This window comes from Lactuca virosa, chromosome 4 (assembly GCF_052849685.1).
Source record: "Lactuca virosa cultivar CGN04683 chromosome 4, Lactuca_virosa_CGN04683_v6, whole genome shotgun sequence".
In the NCBI taxonomy this organism is placed as follows: Eukaryota; Viridiplantae; Streptophyta; class Magnoliopsida; order Asterales; family Asteraceae; genus Lactuca; species Lactuca virosa.
The window spans coordinates 91087715-91096241 of record NC_136429.1 but is presented as its reverse complement, the minus strand read 5'-3'; positions in this window follow the sequence as shown (position 1 = coordinate 91096241).

The following is an 8527-nucleotide window of genomic DNA, read 5'->3' as shown; positions in this document are numbered from 1 at the left end:
TTTATTAAAATACATACCAGGAACCGGGCGTTACAAATCTCCCCCGCTTATTTTAGACTTCGTCCTCGAAGTCTGGTGCATCTGGAAATAGCTCGGGGTAGTGCTCCCTCATCTCGTCCTCCGGTTCCCAAGTCCATTTCGAGCCCTTGCGGTGCTGCCATAGCACCTTCACCAACTCGACCTTCTTGTTCCCTAGATCCTTTGTTTTCCTGTCGAGGATGGCTACCGACCGCTCGATATAGTTCAGGCTGTCGTCCACCTGAATATCCTCTAGAGGTACCACCAAGGAGTCATCTACCAGGCACTTCCGTAGCTGGGAGACATGAAAGTTACTATGGATCTGACTAAGCTCGGCTGGAAGATCTAGCCTATACGCCACCTTGCCCACCCGGGATGCAACCCTGAAAGGACCAATGTATCTGGGGCCCAAATTTCCCCACTTCCTGAACCGGATGACACCTTTCCAACGTGACACTTTCAGTAGAACCATATCCCCGACCTGGAACTCCAGGTCCGATCGGCGTTTATCAGCGTAGCTCTTCTGCCGACTCTGAGCAGTCTGACGCCTGCTCCGTACCTACTGGATCCTCTCCTTCGTCTTAAGTACCACTTCGGTACTCCCCATGACCCTATGTCCAACCTCACCCCAACATATCGGGGTTTTGTACTTCCTCCCATATCACATCTCGAAGGGAGGACGGTCGATGCGCGCATGGTAGCTATTATTATAAGAAAACTCTGCCAAGGGAAGGTAGGTATCCTAGCTACCACCAAAGTCTAATACATATGCTCGCAGCATGTCCTCCAAGGTCTGGATGGTCCGCTCACTCTGACCATCCGTCTGAGGGTGAAAAGTTGTGCTAAAATGCAGACGAGTACCCAACTTGTCATGAAATTTCTTCCAGAATATGGAAGTGAATCGCACGTCCCAGTCAGAAATCACGGAAACTGGCACCCTGTGTCGAGCTACTACCTCTGTGATGTAGATGTCGGCCAGCTTCTCGGACGAGATGCTCTCCTGGATCGGTATGAAATGGGCACTCTTGGTCAACCGATCCACGATAACCCAAATCGAATCCACCCCTCGTGCGGTCCTTGGAAGCTTTGTGATGAAATCCATAGTAATATCTTCCCATTTCCACATAGGGATATCCAATGGTTGTGTCTTGCCATGAGTCCTCTGGTGCTCGTCCTTGAACTTCTTGCAGGTCAGGCATCTCTCAATGTACCAGGCTACATCCCGCTTCATGCAGGGCCACCAGTAACCATGACGAAGATCTATGTACATCTTCGTCGCCCCAGGATGGATAGAAAACCTGGATTTGTGCGCCTCCTCCATCAAAACCTGGCTCACACCTCCACGATATGGAACCCACACTCTACGGTGTAGTGTCAACAACCCACGGCTATCATATTCGAAGGAGGAAACATGACCCACAATATGCTCACTCTTCCGATGTTCCTCCTTCATAGCCTCCTGCTGGGCCTCTTGGATCTACTCCAAAAGCGGAGTCACTACCGTCATCCTCAAGCAAATATCTATGATCAGGGATACCTTGCGGCTAAGCGCATCAGCCACAACATTGGTCTTCCTCGGCTGGTAGAGATGTTGGATTAGGTGTCTAAGCCCATAACTATAATTGGTATGTACTTGACCCGAGAGTAGCATGGTCCATTTGGGTTGCCTTCACCAGGACACTTTGATGGATTTTGAGAAGAGCTTATTATGATATGTTAATATATTATAAGTTATAATATATTAATAATCATATAGTTTAATTAGTATTGATCAACAATTAATTTGGAATTAATTTTGTGATCAAAAGAGACTAATTAGATATATGGGGATTGATTTGGTAAATCAATAATTCTTATAGTGTGGGCCAATTGTTATGGGCTAAACCAATATGGTGGTCCATGGATAGTCCATGGAGGTGTAACCCATGGAGGCTAAGGAAATGAAAGGTCATGGGCATTAGGGTTTTGCATGGATGAAACCCTAGACCTTGTCACACTATAAAAAGGACCCATAGTCACCAAAATCGGCACCTATGGATTCTAAGGAGGAGATAGCCGATTTTGTGTGACAAGAAGCTTCTCTCAAAAAGTCATCTTTTGTTCATGATGTTTGTGAACCATTTGAGGTGCAACAGTTAGGGCACTAAGCTCTTAAAGCTCAAAGTCTTTTCAAGCAACACTAAATACATCAAGACTTCAAGCCACATATAAGGTATGTTACTCTACCTAGTATCTTGTATTGTTCATGACAAATTGCATGCTAGTTATAGGTTTAATGCCTTGGAAACCATTTGCATGTATAATTAGTGAAAACATAGATCCAAGGTATTTAGGGTTGTATGTGCACCATAGGATGTTGTAGTATACTAAAACCCAACAGTGGTATCAGAGCCATGAGTTGTTTTCAATTATACTTGATGCAAATTGCTGAAAAAAGATGAAAAAATCGATTTTTTTTGCTGTCTGTACAGGGTACTCGACGAGTCCATTAAGGGACTCGACGAGTCCATGTACAAACTCATCCAACTCGTCGAGTTTGTTCATGTACTCGGCGAGTTGGACCTCCTGACAGCATATCTTCGAGTTTTTTGGCTGGAATTGGACTAGGAACATTACTCTAAGCTGTTTTTGAACCTATAAACTTTTTTTGATGTGGTAATGTTCATTTTAATCCAATTCAATAGATAATTGTCAATAGATTCATGTTTTGCATTAGTTTAATGATTAGGTTAATTACATGAAAATTGTTTGATTTGAATTATCTTGTTCTTATGAGTTAGTTTAGATTAATAGAAAAATTATGTGATAATTTGTTTTCAATCCAAATTGATCTAAAAGTTGTTCATAAAATGTGTTTTTGTAACTTGTCCTCAAGTTATATGAAAAGTCACATTTATGATTTTTAAACCTCATAAAATTTCCATAAGTTATGAAAAATGAAGAGACTCGTTTTTTAAATGTTTTAAAGTCTTCCATAACTTGTTCTCAAGTTATGGAACTTGAAGAGTTTTTCCATTAAAACTACTTTAAACTCATAAGTTATGGAATTGAAAATCTTTTTGAATTTTTCAAAATTTGCCCTCAAGTTTTGGAATTTGTAAAGTTTCCTCTCATGAATACTTTAATTCCAAGTTAAACCCTTAGAATTTTAAAAGTTAAAATTCAACCCTTATACTATTATAATATTAATAGTTAATATATATATATATATATATATATATATATATATATATATATATATATATATATATATATAAGAACAAAGTTAGTCTTACCGTTAGTAGGCCTCATTCACGAAGCCGGTCTATAAGGGGGGTATAAGGTTGCTGCCTATAAAATGGCAGTTTAATGGGTGTCCACTCTCACTCACCGCTTCCTTGACTGGTGGAGGGTCGTTCACCGAACGGGTTTGACAGGACTATAATTCTCCCTTCATTAAAAGTATAATGATAAATACTAAGTAACTAAACACTTATAAATTCCCAATCTTAGTTACTTAGGAAAATGTGAATTTGGTGCTAACCCATGAAGTTGCACTTTGTACCTTACCAAATCGTTGGTGGAGCGTGTGTGGGTAACCGACACACTAACATGGACTAGTAAGAATGGGAAATGGTGACTTAATGTTTATCATAGATCAGTGGAGCGCGTGTGGGTAACCGGCACATCGATTAGGTGATAAAGATTAAGGGTACCAAGTTAATTTGCATGGTTATTCACACCTTGTTTGTGATCCTCGGAATCCCAGTCACAAACTTGAGAGGGCACAATCGAGATTTAAACATGTCATTGAATAGTTCAATGAATCTCAAAAGGATCTAGGAGTTTAAATTCATTTAAAACCTAATGTTAAATTTCGTTTTTCATGATGGAAATTGGTAAATCTTCATTTACCTACCTTCAAATATTTTATAGCTTGGATTACGGCATCCCACTTCCAAGTTATAAAATATTGTGTTGCGTCCTAGCCTTAATATTTCGTATTGCGTGTTATATTAAGGACTGAAATCAACTAACTTGAATTTCTCCCATTGTCTAGTTCAGACAACTATGATCTTCCCAAATCCCTTGGAACAAGCTTTCCTAATGAAGATGATGTCCCGTGGTTGGATCACGGAAATCATACTTCAATTCCTCCACCTCCTCCAATTATTCTCCCTAACCCACAAGTTCTTGAATAGTTCAAGGTCATTCAAGCCCTATTGGCAAGCAAAGTCTATATGTGCTCACATCTTGGAGATGAAGTCACATATTGACAAGTCGGGAGAGTCGGTTGTCAAAGTCTTGAGGAAGTTGGTTATTGACTAGGTTCTTCAATCACCTTCTAAGTCACATAGTGAGTTCCTTTAGGACCACTATATGACAGACCATGACATGACCCTTAATGATCTTACCTATTTGCTTGGTGCTGCTGAATCAGAAATGATTTGGAGCACTGGTAAAGCAAATTTGATTGGAAGATCGACTTCCCAAACTTCCATGGACATTGACAACGGTAACATTGGAAACCCAGAAAAACTTTCTCTTCCCAATGGAAAGGGATCGACCATAGTCAACTCGGTTGACCAAATGGTAAAGAGAAAGGCTAAGTATGAGATAGTCTCATGTACCATTCCCAAAGAGTCCATATGTTTCTATTGCCAAAGGAAGGGCCATTGGTTGCGAAGCTGCCCTATTTACCAGAAAGATCATAAGGATGGTAAAGTCGAAAAGTTTGACTCTACTTCGGGTAAAGTCCACTATCTAACTCTATTAAGATCCTATTTGGAGATTCTTATTACATGATGTGACTAGGTCACATGTTGATGTTTTAAGAATCAAAGAAAAGAAAGGAAGCTTAAAGAAAGAATATGTTGATTCTGATGGCAAAGATGGATTTCGATCGCATGGCTCGGTGATCAGAATTTTGAGTTATTACTTAAGAGTTATGATAGATTTCTTAGGATTAGATAACAACATAGTTTTCACATGCATTTGCATTGTAAGGATAAGTTTTTCTGCAAGTTTTAAAATAAAAGAAAAGGTTTTATTTTTATTTATTTTAAATATCCTTACAATGGCATTTGTGGAAAATTGTTGTTTATATGATTCCATTGATAGTAATATTGGAAAATGGATTTGATTCTTTCGTTTGTGGTAGTGTCATAATTTATCAAATAAGGAAAGATTATCATCATCCAAGTTTCATTTGGATAGAAACTTGGAATCATGCAACTTGTATTGTATGATGAATGAGAATTTTCATCTTTGGGAAAATAAGACTAAATCCTTGTTCACCTGTATATGTGAGTCAAGTGAAGGGCTAGGAGATCGGGTACACTTGGTTGTGCGCTGATCAGGTCCACCACAAAGAACGATAAGGCTGCTCGTCATATTTACTAAAGTTTAGTAAATATGGTTGTACTTACAAGTTTAAGTATAATTCTGAAAAATTGGAAAAGTTTCAATGTGTGGCGGGACGAATGAGAAGAATCAAATTAGGCAAAAAGATAAAAGTTTCTCCAATCTGAAAAGATGGGAGAGTACTTGAGTATCTTGTTTTATGATTACCTTAGTGATTATGAAACCATATCACAATTGATTCTCTAAGGACATCTTATTGCATTTGTTTGGCTAAGAAGAGGAATCGTGGATTGTTGAAATGGTTAAAATCAAAAAGATGAATCATACTTCGTTCCAAAACAAGTCTTAGAGTCATACTCCAAGATTGTAACTTGAGTGACATAATATTTAGAAGGTTTATAACACTTGTCAAATCTAGAATAAGATGTTTCTTATTGTTGTACATTTGAAATTGGCAAGTTGTGATGTCTTGGATAAGACAGACACCAACTGTGACCAATTGTGTGAAGTGTTATCCTAATAAGAATCCGCACTAACTCTTGAATATTTGCTTTGTCAAGGAATGGTTCTTGACAAGAGAATCTTATATGTCAAGAGGTCAGTGAGAGTCTTAAAGAACTTGAAAAGTTTCAAGAACTAATCAAGAACAAAGCATGTTGTTTATCACTAGCACACGACTTGAGGTTTATAGCCCATCGTGTTGATATATTCTTATTTATGTGCCCATTCCAGTCAAAGTTGACTATGCATGTGAGTTCCATGAGTTCTCAATTGTTTGCATAACTATTTGGAAGCAATGGTAGGCCCTGGTGCTACCAAGTGACAAGAAGTTAAGATTTCACAAGTTCAGTCCATATAGTTTGGATTTGTCACTAACCTTGTCTTATGATTATGGTTATGACAAATTCACATGGATAGGAACACACACACCATAAAATCTAAGTGTCATAAGGTTTCTCTCCGATTCATGAAAATGATGGTGAGGAAACGCTTTCACTAAGTAGATTTTAAGTAGATAGCAATTGTGATATTTCCATTCTCAAAGTCGTTAGTGGAGCGTGTATGGGTAACCGGCACACTAACATGGACTTGTGAGAAATGGCAAAGGTCTAAACAATTGAGACTATGATTACGGCATCCCTTTTCATAGTTCTAAAAAAATTTTAGACACTCATATGAGCTGTCCAAGGAAAGGTGTATGATTTTGATAAAGTCTTATCAAAGCATCGTGTATCAGAAATCTGAACTTTGGTAAGAAAGTCAATAAAGTATTGATTTCTAGAAGTCCACCTGATTTCTGGATACATGTGAAAGCTAGTGGGAGCATAAGTGTTATGCTAATAATTATCATGTTAGTGGGAGGATGATTATTATGTTAAGTGTTAATTATAGAAAACAAAAGTCTCAATTCGTGACTTTCAGAGATTGAAAAGTTGTTTTGCTATAATTAAGGGAGAGAAAATTATACTTCATTTCAATTCTAAAAAGCTTAGATTGAGTTTTAATCATCTTTAGTCAAGGATATATATATATATATATATATATATATATATATATATATATATATATATATATATATATATCCTTGACTAAAGATGATTAAAACTCAATCTAAGCTTTTTAGAATTGAAATGAAGTATGATTTCCTCTCCCTTAATTATAGCAAAACAACTTTTAAATCTCTGAATTTTATGTTGGAATGGTTCAACATAAGGAAATTCTATATATATTGCGTTCTCAAAATTCGATTATGATTACGGCATCCCTATTTATAGTCGAATTATGAAAACATGGCAAATAATAAAAAAATATATTGTAGCAAAAGACTGATCTAGGATCATGTCTTTATGTGAGACATCATGAATCGTGTCCCATATGCTTCGGGTATAGGACAGATTACATGTGCGATAATATTTATCCTTTCTAAATTTTCCAAATGCCTAGGGCATTAAGAGGGGAAAAGGTCTAGAATTGGATATGACTAAATGATTAAGCAATTGTCGAGGACAATCTAAGGTTTACCAAAGATTGGTTGCTCATGGACAGTTGGAAGTATGGTGTAAATTTTTGGAAAGGACCATATTGACATATTCTGAAAGGAGGCAACTCTTGTTCCGAAGTAATAGTCAAAATGAGAATATGGAAATGTTTACATAAGTGGAAGTTATTCATTAAATATGTGTAAGATTAGAAGACTTATTGCAAGAAGGATGTTCAAAGGAATGTACTTTGAATTTGAGACTTCGTTTCCATTGGAATACTCTGTAATGTCTGTTGACAAGTCTTTGTGACTTTGTGCATAGTCATTACAAGAGGATCAATGCATATAAGTTTAGAATCTAACGGATTTCGGTAAATGGTAGGAATTTGGAACTCTTACATTTACGATAAGGATTTGGATTGTGAAATGAGCATTATTGGAATCATGTTCAATTGGTCTATTTCACAAAGTAAGGATCATAGACAAACATAGTGTGCATACTTGGAGTATGGCATAACTATTGTTTGGACAAACATAGTATGCATGCTTGGAGCATGGCATGACTATTGTTTTAATTGAAGTATTAGGTTGATAAATCGAAACATTATACAATAAATAATGTGTAATCAATATGGTGATAAATAAAAGGTGTTTTATTTATATTCATAAGTTCTGAGACCATACTGGATTCGATTATTCTTGTGTTTCACTTTGCATGTTTTGACTTCCAAAATAACTATGCTATTCTTTCCAAATGACTAAGTTATTCAAACCATCCACAGTCGATTATACTTTGGAAGTAGGTATTGAGGCAAGACTGTCATGAATGGGTCTGTAGTTTGTCTGGGACAAACTAGTTGTAGTGTTCATGAGTACTCCTGGAATGAGATTCGAGTATTGGATTAAACCCACACTCATTTGACTCACTTCATGGATTTTATCACGAGTGATCATGAGACGATAATATCTTATATTCTTCAAACCTAGAGATATAAGTTGTTGACTATGAGTTGGTTATACATTGATTGTACGAAAACGCATTGGTAAATCGATGTTAAAAAACATGCCTTTGTGTATGATTCAACAAGTAGTAGAACAAGCATATGAGTCGAAGTTTATCCATTCTTTTTACCCTTGGAGGGATAAAAGCGATATCTGTGGGCCCCTTGATGATTTGGTTATGAC